Raw genomic sequence first — 16,659 nt, forward strand, 5'->3', positions numbered from 1 at the left:
TGTAGTGTGTAGAAACTAGCCTACTGCATAATGGTAAAATTTACATTATGCCCAGCTTTGGCTCTGACTCTGCCCATGTGATTGCTAGTGGTTGCTAAGAGGGAATTGTGGCCCTTGGACAGAAAAGCTCTGGTTCAATCTCTGGCATCTTCAGTTAAAGTCTTTCTCCCTCCCTTTTTTCTTTCTTGTGTTACATAAATATCCCATCAATACACACACACACACACACACACACACACACACACACACACATTGTCCAGTAGCACCTTAGAGGCCAACTAAGTTTGTTCTTGGTATAAGCTTTTGTGTGCTTGCACACTTCTTCAGATACACTGAAACAGAAGTCACCGACCCTTATATATAGTGGGAGGGTGGGGTGGAATTTTTATCAGGAGGGTAGTGGGAGATGGGTGATTGACTCAATGGGTATGGTAAACCTGTTGACGACTGTTAACGAAGGCAATTAGTCCTACAGGAAAAAGCAAGGGATAGTATGCAGATGATTAGCATATGTAATGAGACAGGAATCCAATATCTCTATTAAGACCAGGTCTCTCCATAGTTTTCAGTTTAGCGATAATTTGTAATTCAGCAACTTCTCTTTCAAGTCTGTTTCTGAAATTCTTTTGTAATTAGACAGCTGCTTTGAGATCCTGTATTGAATGTCCCAGGAGATTGAAGTGTTCTCCTACTGGCTTCTCTGTCTTGTGAATCCTGATGTCAGATTTATGTCCATTTATCCTTTGATGTAGGGTTTGGTCTGTTTGTCCAATATAGAGAGCTGAAGGGCACTGCTGCCATTTGATGGCATACACAATGTTAGAAGATAAGCAATTAAATAGGCCTGAGATGGTATGTTTTATGTTGTTGGGTCCAGTGATGGTGTTGTCTGGGTCTATGTGGCAGCAAAGTTGGCATCTGGGTTTATTGCAGGCTCTGGTACCAGGCTCCTTGGGCAAAACATGGGATAAATATCCCATGTTTTGCCCAAGGAGCTCAAGATGCCGCATCTTACCCTCACAACAGCCCTCTGAGGTAGGTTAGCTTCATGATTAACTCACCTATTCTTTTCTGTACTGAAGATGGCTCTTTCACCTGAGTGGAAAAGGATGATGGGAATTGTAGTCCATTAACATGAGGAGGGTCACACGTCCCACACTCCCAGTCTAACTTTCCACAGTAGCTCAGCAGGTTTAAAACCAGTTTGTACCAGAAGCCATAATGACTGACCACATGTCCCAGCATCATCTGTATTCTTCAGGTGCATAATTTAAATTTGAGAGTTACTGAAACATTGCACTGAATTCAGACTCAGGCATGGCCAATACCACCCTGGTTCCTCAGCCATTAAGTGAAAACTGCCAGATGCTTGACAACCCTTTGCATTTTCAGTCCCAAGTAGGCAACAAAAAGGAGGATTGTTGAATTATGAATGCAGTGCACAATAGTTCCAAGGCTTTATATTTTGGAGACTGCTGAAATATTGAGTAACCTTAGAATGGAAGCTATTTACCTATTGTGACTTGTATTTTAGGAAGCATTATGGTTGGGCCCTATAAATTATATGACCTTCAGCTCAGTTAAAATTTGTCTGTTTAAGCTCTCAGTAGTGGATATGTATGGGTGCTTCTTTTGTGTTGGTACTGTTCACTCTCTGTGTCTTTCTCTCTCATTATGCTGTCATTATGATGTGTTTCATTTCATTTCACCTATATTACATCTAGGGATGGGTGAATCTGTCAGCGTTGGTTTCTCTCAGTTTCTCATTTTTCCAGTCTTAAATTCTGTTCTCTACATTTTCAGATCAGCTGACTTAAAAAAATGTTTTCCTGAAAACATATATTATTTTTCTCTAATATATATGTGTGTTTGTATGCAATTTTCCCTACATACACATTTTTGCAAAAACATTTTGTTTCACTAATATTTGAATGTATTTATTTCATTAATACATCCAAAACAATATATGAACTGAAACTCAGTCATCCTTTGAAATTTGCACTCAGAATTATGCAAATTTTCAACCAAATATATCCAACCAAATAATATGTACAAAAATCCATATATTAGGGGAGCGTGTTAATAAAAATGCATACATTAGCGAAAATAACATACAAAATGGCATATTATCAGGGGAATTGGCTTGTATATTAGTCAAAACTGCATACAAATATTGGTTTATGAGGAGAACTTCACAGTAAAATGCTGATAAATTTTCATGAGGATTAAAAAAAAATTCCAAACAGCTGCAGAATGTGGAGAAATGAATTTAAAAATGGGGAAAATGAGAAACCAAGAGAACAGAAATTGGCAGCTTCCTCCATCTTTATAGGACAGGTGTTATGATGCAGCCTAGAAGAGAACATCCTCTCCCCTCCACCTTTCTGAGCCTATGAGTTTTCTCCTTGAGTTCTGAAATCATCTGCCCTGAGTCTCTGCCCCAGAGAATACATCCAAACGCCACTTGCCAATGCTTCACTTCTCATTCTGGAAAGCAAGGAAATGAGTTAGGAGAGAAGCAGTGATGGCTGATGCCCATTGAGACTGGTAGGGTGGAAGGCAGACAACTCAACAGAAGGTGGAGCCAGACTTCCTCCAGTTTAATCCTCATCCCTCTCTCATATGAGTACCACAACACTGAGACTAAGATGGAAGAAGTGAATAGCCAGAGCCACCCCTCTGGCCTGGTTATGTGTAAGAAGGCAGGCAGGTGGAGGCTCACTGAGGGGTGGGGCAGTATCCTGTTTGCCCTAATGGAGAGTAGGCCTCTCTAGCCTTTACTGGAGAGTAGGTCTGGAGGGAGAAGGGACCAAGCCCATTGGTTCCTTCAACACTATTAAAATAATTATAAGCAACAATTTAAACTAGATCCATAGCTTACACAATTTATTCAGAAGCGGAGACACTGTTGATCATTTTGTCAAATACAGTGGTACCTCGGGTTAAGAACTTAATTCGTTCTGGAGGTCTGCTCTTAACCTGAAACTGTTCTTAACCCGAAGTACCACTTTAGCTAATGGGGCCTCCAGCTGCCAACACACTGCCGGAGCACGATTTATGTTCTCATCCTGAAGGAAAGTTCTTAACCTGAGGTACTCTTTCTGAGTTAGCGGAGTCTGTAACCTGAAGCATCTGTAATTTGAAGCATCTGTAACCACTGTATTTTCCATGAGAGCTGAACACAGGAATATAAGAAAGTGCTTTATAGTGAGACCACTTGTCCATCTCCCTAAGATTTGTGGCCCTCTGAGGTTTCAGACAGGAATCTCTCCCAGTCCTTCTTGAAGATTGAAACTGGTATATTATATTATTATTATTATTATTAATAATAATAATAATAATAATAATAATTTTTTTTATTACTATTTTATTTGTACCTTGACCATCTGGCTGGGTTTCCCCAGCCACTCTGGGTGGCTTCCAACAGAGATGAAAAATACACTAAAACATCAGTCCTTAAAAACTTTGTGCATGCAAGGCAGATGCTCTGCCACAGTGGTATACCACTTCCCTAAAATTATCCAATGAGTTCAGAGGGAGTGGGAAAGCGGGGGGGGGGTAAAAATGTGTCAGAAAATTATTTTCTTGCACCTGTGAAGTTGCATATAACTATTTCCAAATCAGGATCACATTTGTGTTTACTCGGGAACTCTATCTAGAAAGCCCAAAGCATAAAGGATGTAAATAAATCTTCAGAAGACAATTTTGTGATGTAGAATTCAATCTGCCTGGAGCTATTTCGAACTAGGAATATAAAGCCCTTAGATTCAAGCAGTGTGCAATTCGTTACTCAAGGAGCCACCTGTTTTAGAGCACAAGCACTTAAAAAACCCCAGCTTGATGAAAGAAATATGCCTCCAGATTTCTTGATAATCTGAACATTTGCAAGAAGTGTATATGATAATATCTTGTATGCACCGTGGACACTTTTACAGGTTTTATGGTGCAGTTGTTGGAAAGCCAGGACTAATAGATCAAATGTAGCTACAGTTTCCAGCAGTTTGTGCCATTGTAAATTAAACCATCCCGGGGCTGGCATGCATAAAACATGTAAATGATGTAGGATTCTACGTGCATCTCTTGGAGTTTAGCAGTTTGCAGTTAAAACAGTATTGTTGTTTACAAGAGCAGGTGGAATAGGTGCAAAACATGTCTGGCATTGAACAGGAGCCATAGCTCAGGGCACATGCTTTGTGTGCTGGAGGTCCCAGGTGTCGGCATGTCCATATAGGACTGGGGAAAATTCACTGCCTAAAGTCCTGTAATATTACTGAAAGTCACTGTGTACAACGATGAGCTTGTTGGGCCAATGGTCTGAAGTGGAATAATGCAGCTCCCTAAGATAGCTGGGTTTGAGACTGTATCTTGCATATAATCAGATGTGTGCTTTTTAGAGCTGTGGATCTTTGCACCACAGGAATGCCAGCACAAATACTCTGGGTAAAGTGACAATAGGCAAAAGAGGGAGGACTGTACTGGTTGCAGGGTAGGACCATAGCTCACCGAAGGAGTATCTGATTTGTGTGTAGATGATACCATGTTTAATCCCTAGCATTTCCAGGTCAGACTGAGAAAGACTCCCTGTCTTAAATCCTGGAGAGTAGATGGACCACACTGAACTAGATGGACTTATTTTTTTCATAGAAGATAGGGATTCTTAGCACAAATGAAAAGGCCTTTGGCTATTTGCAGTAAAATATACTTCAATAATTCAAGCAAACTAGACTGGGCCAAAAATAGCCCAGTGAGGACTAAACAAGCTTAATGCCCACAAAAGATGGAATAATAATTGGAGTGAATTGGGGAGGGGGGAGTTGGGGCAGCAAAGAAAAGATGAATGGAATGAAGTATCATCAAAAAGGGAATGGCTGTCTGTCTAGCTTGCCAGAATCATGAATAGGAGCACTCTACACTGCAACATTTCATTGCAGGTAATGGCCAAATGGACTGTGCCTGCAGAAGGAAGCTGACCTTATTGAAAGCTGTGTCTAGAACTTCCTGCTGCTCATGGAAATAGGGAAAGTGAAACAAAGTAAACACATGTGTGAAGACAACGCCTTAGCAATCTAGCTCCAACTGATTTGGTCTTTAGTCCCCTGGGAAGCAGGGGAATGGATGCGTGAAAAGAACTTTTCTGGCACATAATTGATTTCACATCACACATCCTGGCTTTGCACAACTTCCCAAGCACCCCAATGGGCTCTTGAATATGTCTACCGCATACATCTATGAAGGGAACATCATATGCATCACAGAGGGGATGTATGTATGTGCGCGCACTGTTTCTCTCTATTTCAGACCTTGCCTTGCTTGAACTTTAGAAATCTCTGTGAATCTCCACAGGCCCTGATTGTATTAAACATCCTTTTATGTAGCCTAATTGATAGCTCTATCATAAGTAAAGAGTGCTAGCTGAAGACTTGCCACATTTGATGTGCATTGGTGTAGATGAGATCCCATTCCTTCCTACAAACTCACAGTCCTGCTACTCTACAGCCCCTCCCTATACTTCTATCTATCCATCAATCACCCTGACCAGAGCAAGTATCAAGGATTGGCATAACTGGAAATTGCTGATGGGGGAGGCTGACCCCTAGGAGATGGTGCCCCTGCACATAATTGTGGCTCAGATTGCAGGCCATTTACTTTGTCTTACAAAATTTCGAATGGGGGCCTATAGGAACATAGCAACCTTGCTTTTTTGGTCAGTCTAGAATGTGAAAGAGTATTGGAACAATGGAGCACGATGCTGAAAGTAACTGTCAACATACAAATGTACAAATTTAGGAAATTGTTCAGCATTGTTATGATAGGTGGTGGGCTTAGATACCTTCAGAATCCCTTGAGGGGTGCAATATGTATATTTATGTGCTGTGCATGCAGTAACTCTTAGAAACCACTACAGTCAAGCAGTATATAAATTTGTTAAATAAAAATAAAATAAATGAACTCAATTCGGCACACTGATTTCTGTCAGTGAAGAGTATGTCATTCAGTGAGAGCTGTTTGACAGTGGAGTAGACTCCCTTGGGAAGTGGTGTTCTCTCCTTCCTTGGAAGTTTTTAAGCAGATCTGTCATTACTGCTTTTGAATTCCTGCATTGCAGGAGGTTGGACTAGATAACCCTCAGTGTCCCTTCCAACTCTACAAATCTATGATTGTAAGTAATGTTGTTGTTCTATTATTATTATTATTATTATTATTATTATTATTATTATTATTATCCCACCACCACAGTATAACATCCTCCTCCGCCCCACTCTGTGTGGTTGCAAACACAATAGGTTTGTAGCCCTGCCGTTGTTTCATTAATGAGAAGGCAAAAACAAACAATACTTTAAAAAAGATTAACAGCTTCTCAGGCAGGATAAACACACTCTGCAATGACACCAAATTAGTGATGTATCTTACAGTGGCTCACATCATTACAACCTCTATAAATCGCTACCATCATATGCCAGTTTCTTATGAAGCTCTAACTTATTTTTTCCCTCTGTTGAGAAGTTGTCTTTCTAATATTATTTATAAAAGCATGCAAGTTTTGTTTATTCTCTAATAACTCACTGACTTCTAGTCCCCACTGTAGCCCCCTACCCATAGTTGTTGTCTAGAAGTTCAGCGGGAATATTTATTTTTCACCTAATGTGAGGTGGAGATGGTCTAAATCAAAACAGTCATTATTACAATTGCAATTACTGTAATGGCACATAATCTAAAGTGGCAACTTGTTCTATAATAGAGACACGGCAGAACAGCAACAGGAACAACAGCAACAACATCCAATTGTATTTAACTAATTTACATTTCATAGGAGTTTGCTGAAGTAATTGAACCCCTGTGATATTGCTTTTCTTTTGAGTTTTGGGATTGTAGTAAGCTGAGACTAATATGCAAAATCAGACACAGAAGAAAGCAAGAGTTCTGCCATTCTAAGTAAAGGGAACATATCTGAACTAATTCCAGATTAATGTGTGGATCGGGATGCAATTATCCTTCAGATTTCAAAGAATCATAGAATTGTAGATTTGGAAGGTACCTCAAGGGTCATCTAGCCCAACCAATGCAGAAACTTTTCACACTTTTTCCAAATTTCATACATTTCCATTTTTTACATGATTCTTAGCTCAAAAAATATCAGATGTGTTTAAAATGTGTATTTTAAGAATAAAATATGAAAATAAATGTGAGCATTGAGAAAGGTGATTGCTTCATATATTTAATTCCTATATTTCTAATGTAATGCTTCCAGTTCATCTCCCATGTGCCTCTATTTAGAAAATTCTATGGAGTTTTTTTTTTAAATAAATTTTTTATTGGTTTTTCAACACATATTAAAAGACAAAACAACACAATACATTAACAAACAAACATATAAACACGTATAATTTCTTAACCTTTCTTTCCTAAAACCTTCTTTCACCGACTTCCCCATACCTCCCCTTTCTGCATCCCTGTTTTAAATCCTTCCAGCAACCCCTAATTTCAATTTCTCATAAACACTTTCTTTAACTCTTTTTTCTTTTTCGTATCCAATTGTTTGTCACTGCAATTCTATTTTGCATTACCCAAGACATTTTAACATTCATTAATTTTACAACAATTCTTAAGATAAACTTTAAATTGAAAATTCTATGGAGTTTTGACAACTGCATCTTGAACAGAATATGATAGAACTGTAGAATCTTCAGAGTAGGGCAGTTCAAATGATCAGGGCTAGAAATAGAAATGTCCCAGTGAAAATTGAAATTTGGGGTGGGGGAGAAATATACACAAGACAGTAAAATGACAAATTTGCAGCATGACCATTTGCTTGCAAGTACCAGTAAGTCCTACTAATTTTAACAAGGCTTATTCCCTAGTAAGTATGTGTAGGCTTGCAAGTTTTGTTCATGATGGTAGAAATACAACTAGTAACTAAGTATGAAAGAAGATGGGAATGATTCTCCATTAACCACAGGAATAGTATGAATGAGTTTCACCCTTCCTCAGTCATTTTACAATCCCTTAAGAAATGGATTTCTACCTTAAGAACATTTGCTCATTCTGATTTTGCTCTCTATGCTGTTGAAATGACTACCATTAGCTAACCATATTGTGTTCAAAACTATTGTACTGATAGGAAAGAGAGAGAGAGAATGAATAATTATTGGGTGTGAAAGAGATCATATCAAATACCAGAAATATCTACTCAACAAAGAAAGGTTAAATAAGAGTTTGTTTGCTGTGGTTAACCACTGCTAGAGAAAAACTAGGTAGGTAGACATTAGCCTATTTGTTAGATTCTGATCATGATCTTATGTCCACAGTGGATGCTTGCTCTCCTGTGACAAGATCATAAAATTGTAGATGTGATGTGAGTCCCTTTTTTGAAATTGTACCAACAAGTACAGAATCATGAGTTATTTGGTCTTCTGTAAGCTACATCCAAATTGCCCTTGAATATTCATGTGGTCCAGATATTCATGTGCTTTTTAGTGGACTTGTAACTGAGAGACCTGTCCTCAGGTAAAACCCAGCTCATTAGGAGTGGATGGGTGCATTGCACATAAATGAACCCACATCTCCAAGGACATTATGGGAGCTGATCCTTAATTGGAAATATCGTTTATGGATATTAGCTGGACTTGCTGCTAGATAAATATATTCTTGCAAACATGACTTTCTTTCTGAACATATTAACAGCTTTGTACCACCAGTATTGCCTATAGGGAGTGGCCTGTTTTTTTCTCCTAGATTCCACTTTATTTGTATTAACCCAGGGGTGTTTACAAGGTCATATTTGCAAACTCATTAACTTCTAGCAATGCCCTAAGTTACATCTGAGCAAATCCATTAAATGCTGTGTGGTTGCACAGGTGTGCAATTGAAACTGTATACCATGAGACCAATCTGAACATGAAACTAGTGTATAATGAGGAAGCCTGCTTATTAAATGGAGCACATTAGATTGGGGCTATCCAATCTGCAGGAGCTAAAGTTTCCATGCGGAACTGGGCTTAACCTATAAAGCCCTAAAAATGTAAGGCTCAGGCTTGTTGGAGACTATAAGGGTTTTTTTTCTTTTTAAACTGCCAAAGTAATACTAGCTTCTCTAATTAACTTCAGATTCCATAATTACTGAGGATCATCATCTGGATCCTAAAGGCTTTTCCCTGGGGGGAAAAAAGACAAACTTATATATATAAAGGCTACTTCCAATTAAGCACCAGTTTCATCAATGTTCTCTTGCAATATAACTTGATTATGAACTGGGTTTTACTTGAGCACATGCATTGTGGCCCCAGTTGATGAAACATTTACTGATATGAAAGGATTGTCAAATAACTTCTAAGCATAGGTGTGTTGGACTTTGTGTTGAGTAGAAAATAATTTTCTCCGCCACAAGAATGAGCTTCAAACCTGTACTGCAAAACTATCTTAATATAATTACAATTAAATGTTATAGGATACAAAATAACACAGTGCTCTTAAACAAGTTAGCATTGTGGCCCAGCCTTCTTTTTAGACCTTATTGCAGTTCAATACACTTTTCTCTCTCTGGTCCAAAAGAGAGATCTTAAGCAACATGCTTGTTCATCATCACAAACCTTAGCTTCTACTACTGCTGCTATTGACTGCATCACTCACAAAGAATGCTGAGGTTCTCGGGTTTCATCTTTCTTCTTTGAGAAATTGCAGCTCAGCAGGCACACTGACGAGGGCCCCAGATTATGGGTAACCAATGACACCTAAGATGTAACGTGGTGTCATGTCGTTGTGACCAGAAGTCGCACTTGAAGGCATAAAAAACACACGATGAATATTAGGAGAAAGTCACAATGAATGCTGATTGATTTTCATCTGGACTTTTATTTTGAAAACAAACAAGCAAACAAACTGTTGTGAAAATAGGGGAAACTGAGTTTAAGATTATAAAATTGAGAAACTGGTAGAAACTAAAATTTGTAGTTTTGCCCATTCCTAGATCCAGCTACCTCTGTATAATTTTAAAATATTGTCCATCCACAATTTCTCTGACTTTTCTTTTCTTTCTCTCCATCTTCAACATGTTTCACTTTATGAATCTTGAATCTTTCTCTTTCTCTTTTTCATCTATCAGTATGCAGTATTACTTCTTTTTGTAGGAACACTGCAAGGATGTACAAGTTTGTTTTTTCATTTTAAAATGTTCAGTACTAAGGTGAGAGAAATGATAGAGAATGATGTGAGATGTTTGACAGATAAGTATGTACAGTCATACCTCAGGTTACAGACGCTTCAGGTTGCGTTTTTTCGGGTTATGGACGCACCGAAACCCGGAAGTACCGGAACGTGTTACTTCCAGGTTTCGGCGGTTGCACATGCACAGAAGCGCTAAATCGTGCTTTGCGCATGCGCAGAAGCACCAAATCACAAGCCGCACGTGCGCAGATGTGGTGCTGCGGGTTGCAAACGCTGCAGGTTGCAAACATGCCTCCCGCACGGATCATGTTTGCAACCCAAGCGTCCGCTGTAATTTGTGTACATTTGGTAAGAAGTGATTAAGGAAAGATATAAGCTTGCCTATCAAATATTTGAGATGTGCTAATGAGAGGGGGGAAAGGAACACTTTTTGTAACTCCTTGTATGTGTGTGGGGAGTGTTGAAGGTGATGTCCTAAAAGGTGATAAAGCAATCACTATGTGTTGATTACATTACTGCAGAAGAAAAGGTCTGTGCCAGGAATGGGTGTAGTATTTAGCAAACAAAGAAGGCAGATGAGTCATTTCCTCCCGGTCACAAAAAAAGTGAAGAAAACAACTCCAGCATGAATAACATAATATAAAACTCATATCTTAAGTAGTTTGCAAATTCTACCCCACCTCCTTTTTAAGGAACCACTTACAGGGGCAATTACAAATAGCTGTGGGTATTCAAGGGTACTGTTGCTGAAATTCCAAGTTCTTACTGATCATTCTGATAGCTTCTTCCTGAAGCTGTTGGTGTTCAGGGTCAAACACCTTAAATTTACTTGCTCCCTCCCATGGTATTCTTCCCCATATGATACATTTTAGAGCAATGGTAGTCAACATTATATTCTCCAGATGTTGCTGGACTGCACATCTGATCATCCTTGACCATTGACCATGCTCACTGAGGCTGATGGGGGTTGCAGTCCAGCATCATAAAGGGTACCATGTTGGCTACTCATGCTTTAGAGCGTTTGGTTTCAAGCAGAGGGCTAATTAGAAATCTGAAACAGTACCACTCGGACTTGCCAGCAATCTCTACTAAGCCTCTTAGTTAGCTGGTATCTTGCTTCTCATCCTCCACCTTACAAATAGGCTTTATCGCATAACATAATTCAGTTTCATTCTAATAACTGTCAGTATACCACTGCTATTGTTTAATATTTATTATGATTCATATAGCATCATCAGAGATCCATGATGCTTTACAGAGTACAAAAGGACAGGTGTCGGCATCAAAGACCTTATAATCTAAAATTTAACATAGGGGAAACAATTGAAGAAGGGGAGAGAAGTGGTTGCCTCACTTCAAAGAAGGATATTGTACAGCTGGAATAGGTTCAGAAAAGGGTAAGCAAAATGTTCAAGGGGTTGAAGCGGCTCCCCTATAGTGAAAGGTTACAACAGTTGGTGCTTTTCAGTTTCAAGAAAAGGTGAGTAAGAGGTGGCATGTTACAGATGTATAAAATTATGCCTGGCGTGAAGAAAGCAGATAAAGAACTATTATTCTCCTTCTCTCATAACACTAGAATTTGTGGGCATCCAAGGATGCTGGAAGATTCAGAGACAGGAGGGGGAGGAGGAGAGAGAGAAAATACTTCTTCACACAACGCACAGTTAAATCCTGGAATTCACTCCCGGAAGTTGTAGCAATGGCCACCAACTTGGATGCCTTTAAAATAAGTTTAGACATGAAGCATAAGGCTATAGGCAGCTACTAGCTATGATGACTGTGTTCTATCTTGACTGCTGGAGGTGGTATGCCTCTGAATGCCACTTGCTGATAATCACAAGCTTTCAGGTTCCCCATGATGCATTTGGTTAGCCACTGTGAGAACAGAATGTTGGACTAGATGGGTCATCAGCCTGATCTAATAAGCTCTTCTGACATTCCTATTTTCTTGTGGGTGGAAGGGTAAACAGGGTGGGGCGGGCAGTGGCGTAGCGTGGGTTGTCAGAACCCGGGGCAAGGCAAGTAATTTGCACCCCTAACCCGTGGATTTGCGCCCCCTAACCCTAACCCCCAGATGTTGCGCCCGGTGCGGCCGGCCCCCCCCCCGCACCCCCCACGCTACGCCACTGGGGGCGGGCAACCTTTTTATTTGTGTGATTTTTTTATCCCTGTGTTGCATCTTCCAACTTTGGTTTCTCTTTGTTTCTCATTTTCTCCAATCGTAAATTCAGTTCTACACATTTCCATATCAGTTGGCACTGAAAATTCATGAAAACTTTTAGTGTGAAAATATATGCATTTTTGTATGCAATCTTGCCTAATATAATGCATTTTTGTATGTTATTTTCACTAATATATGCATTTATATGCACATTTTATTCTAGTATATGCATTTTTGTATATATTACTTTGCTGAAGAATTCCATTGCAAAATTCAGAGAAGGGCAGGATGGCTGTGTTTTGGTTTGCATATACTCTAGGAAAATGTGGATTAAGTGGGTTCAACTTTAAGTGGAAATTGAGTGAAATATCTCCCTCATCCCTAGCTAGTTTGCTAGTCTTTTCTCTTATACTGAGATGCATTTCCTCAAGCATTCTGCTACCATCCTGAGGGACAGACCTTTCAGATAGAAAGACAAAAAGTCTCCTTTTTATAGGCAATTTAAAATATTTCATAGACAAATCTAACTGCTTTCTCCCCCTCCATCCCATTCTGTGACCTGTACATGCCATTAAAGCCAGGTTAAAACAACAACAACAACAAATGACACAGATGAGAAATGAATGAAAAATGAGTGGATTATCATTTGGAACTCATTTGTTTGAATTCTCATTCATTTTTTTATTAATTAAATCAAAAGCAGCTCACTCATTTTGTTTATCATTTGTTTTTAAAATGAATGTGTGGCCTTGATGCAAATCTCTTGTTCCATGACTCATACAGGGATTGATGTCCAGGTACATTTATGAGCTGCCCATTTCTCTCTCGCATAGAGTATAGTTTGAATCAAACATATTCAGAAAGTTAGATGCATTATACAATTTTCTGGAGAGTCTATCTCCCTTTCTCTGCTCCATTTACCCTCTTATTCAGTTGGCAGTAAATGATGTGCAAAGTTATATGGGAATATACACATAATTCTATTTGTCTCTGATTATATCAGACAGGTGACACTGAAAATTACTCTTTAAATAAAAGGAGCTAAATCAGAACAAAGTTTCCACATTTCTGAGTGTGTTTTTTTTTAAGAGCTATGTGATTGTAGCTTCCTGGACTTCATCAGATGCTCTAGAATAGGGATCCAGAACATGCAATCCTCCAGCAGTGACCATGGTAAGGAACAAAACAAAGCTCTTGTACTAATGTGCAAAGCCCTGAATAACTTAGGCTCAGGGTACCTTAAGAACTACCTTAGCCTATACATCTTAAGTTGTTCAGTGAAATCATTTTGGTCCCCCATGGAGTAGAAGAAATTGTGCCTTCATTGTTGAGGGCCCAACTCTGTGAAGCTCTCTCCCAGTAGAACTCAGTTAGGCCCTGTCACTGATGAGTTTCAGTCACCTGGTTAAAACAATTTTATTTCAGGTGGCATTTGCATTGTGAATGCTCATCTAATTTTATAAAAAAAAATTTAATCTGCTGATCTTCATTTAAATTTCTGAAATTTTAAATATTTGAGCTTTAGTTTGTATTTTAAGTTTTGTATATTTTCTATCGGTGTAAGCCACTTTGAGACCTAGATGGTGAAAAATGCAATATAAAAATAAAATAATCACTAATCACTAATAATACACTTGCCAAGCTCTAGCATTGCTAGTGTTGAAGCACAGTTAAGAGGGAAATTCTCATATTCTTGCACTGTTATAAAAGGGCTTAATTTGTGCTATTGTGCTAATATGCCACTCAATCGTCTGATGGGGTTTTTGTTGCTGTTCTATATTGCTTGCTAATTTATTTTTATTTTGCCAGCAGGCAATTAACAGCTATTTAGAAACATAGAAATATAAAGATTTAAATGAAATATTTTCATGCCTATCAGGCTATCCACCAGATGTTGCTGCAAGACTTGACAGCAACAGTCACCTATTTGGGAAACCATGAGGAGGAATCCAAGCTTTCCTACCAAAAACAGTACGAACTGGGCAATATTTATCTTATGGGTGTAAGTAATATAATTATTGCCAAACTCTGCATTCAACTGAATACTTGTGCAAGCTCACAGACTTTCTCCCATTCCTCCCCATCATGTGCCCCATAGACTTCCCACGTAGGGTGAAGAGGCGGTAGATTGTTCCATCAGCACAAACACTTCTGCTTGCATAATAGCACTATCTCCTTAGTGCTGGTTTGAATGCAAACCTAGGCTTTTATTATAGCATTAGATCCAGCACCAAATCTGACTATTGAAGGAATGCTAGCTGCCTACTCCTCCAAGTTGCCAAGCAAGGTCTGAGAAAAGAAGAATGAAATAAAATGATGAGAGAAAGGGAGGTGGCACACTGCCATTTACTCCTTTCTCAATATTCCCCCAAGCCCTGCAGTTTAAAGGTAGGGAAGCATATATGGACAAGCAAATATTTTGGCCATAAACCATACTTAAATATCTCCTTAAATTGTCCCCTAACATTAGAGTCTTGTTTTAAAGGTTGCTATGTATTATTCTCATTATTCTCCTAAAATGGCTATTGGTGTCATATTGCCCAAGAGCAAATAAAACAGAGGTAGAATGAGATTTACTTTTCAAGGAGCTCTTAAATTCATACTCAGCAATTTGCCCAATCTGTCTCAGAACCTGAATTGGAGAAAATATACCCTTGTGGTCTATGTGACTGAGGTTTTTTTAAAGGATGTATTTCGAAAAGCAAACACTGGATTCAAAAAGGGGGGGAATTAGATGGGGGAAAGGGGAAGAGTCAACAGTGGAAGCAAACATGGAAAGGGAAAAGCAGGCAAAAATAAGGTTTTAAGTTGTTTATTGCAGGGGTTGCCAAATGTCTGGGGTCTAATGGGCACATTTTCAAAGAGGAAAGACTGCCGTGGACACCACACACACACCCTGCAAACAAGTGCACAATGCGAACTATTCTACTGGCTACAAAAAGATTCTTCTTTCGATCCTAATTTGAGTGGGGGAAGAAGGTACCCTGTGGAAACCAGAGAAGGTCTCTGAAGGCACCTAGTTGCCCACAAGCACCACTTTTGTGATCCCTGGTTTCTTGCCACTCACAACAGCATGAATAGTTTGTTGGAAGAGGGGAGAGACCTGTCCTTCCACAAAGCTCTCTGTCATTCTGCACACAACAATGGAAGTACGCAGCCATACAAGGAAAACTTCCAGGTGTTGATATCTCTCTCACTGAAGATAGGTGAACTGCAGTGGCTCACATGCCATTGTGTTGAAAATTAGCGGGGGCATCTCTGCACCCCACCTCCACAAGTTAGAAAATATTTCAATTAATTCTGAGCAAATCCATCCACCTATAACTATCTATATCTATATCTATCTATCTATCTATCTATCTATCTATCTATCTATCTATCCATCTATATCTATCTATCCATCCATCTATATCTATCTATCATCTATCTATCTATCGTCACCTGCTTTACCTAGAGGGGTGATTAGAAAGAATGTCCCCTGGAAACTGATGGGGGGGGGGGAGGAAAACTGACTCCAAATGGGACCATTGAGGGGGGCAATAAGTTCCTCTGAGAAGAGTGGACTCTCCTTCAAGTTTTCCCAAGAGCAGCCTTTCAAAGGTGGGCATAAACCACCAAATCTTCTCCAGCTTAGATTTTAAGCTGAGCTGAAGAAGAATGTGAGAACTTCACATGCTCTGTTCTCCTTTCAGCCAAGCATTGCCAGACCCCTAAAACCTGCTACTGGATCTGAACCTACCACATTTTGCCATCCTCTTCCTTCACAGAGAGCATAGTTCATAGAATCATAGAATCATAGAGTTGGAAGAGACCACAAGGGCCATCGAGTCCAACCCCCTGCCAAGCAGGAAACACCATCAGAGCACTCCTGACATATGGTTGTCAAGCCTCTGCTTAAAGACCTCCAAAGAAGGATACTCCACCACACTCCTTGGCAGCAAATTCCACTGTCGAACAGCTCTTACTGTCAGGAAGTTCTTCCTAATGTTTAGGTGGAATCTTCTTTCTTGTAGTTTGGAACCATTGCTCCGTGTCCGCTTCTCTGGAGCAGCAGAAAACAACCTTTCTCCCTCCTCTATGTGACATCCTTTTATATCTTTGAACATGGCTATCATATCACCCCTTAACCTCCTCTTCTCCAGGCTAAACATGCCCAGCTCCCTTAGCCGTTCCTCATAAGGCATCGTTTCCAGGCCTTTGACTATTTTGGTTGCCCTCCTCTGGACACGTTCCAGTTTGTCAGTGTCCTTCTTGTTTTTTTTTTTATAAATTTTTTATTGGTTTTTCAACACATAATAAAAGACAATACATCACAATACATAGACAAACAAACATAT

The 16,659-nt window shown here is 39.4% G+C and overlaps 1 protein-coding gene across 1 annotated transcript in view; it reads left to right on the top strand.

Moving 5' to 3' along the window:
- CDH8 (cadherin 8) overlaps positions 1-16,659 on the top strand; it is a 231,688-nt gene that overhangs the window by 119,799 nt on the left and 95,230 nt on the right. The window lies entirely within an intron of this gene.

Source organism: Podarcis filfolensis, assembly GCF_964270895.1.
Source record: "Podarcis filfolensis genome assembly, chromosome: 8".
Taxonomy (NCBI): Eukaryota; Metazoa; Chordata; class Lepidosauria; order Squamata; family Lacertidae; genus Podarcis; species Podarcis filfolensis.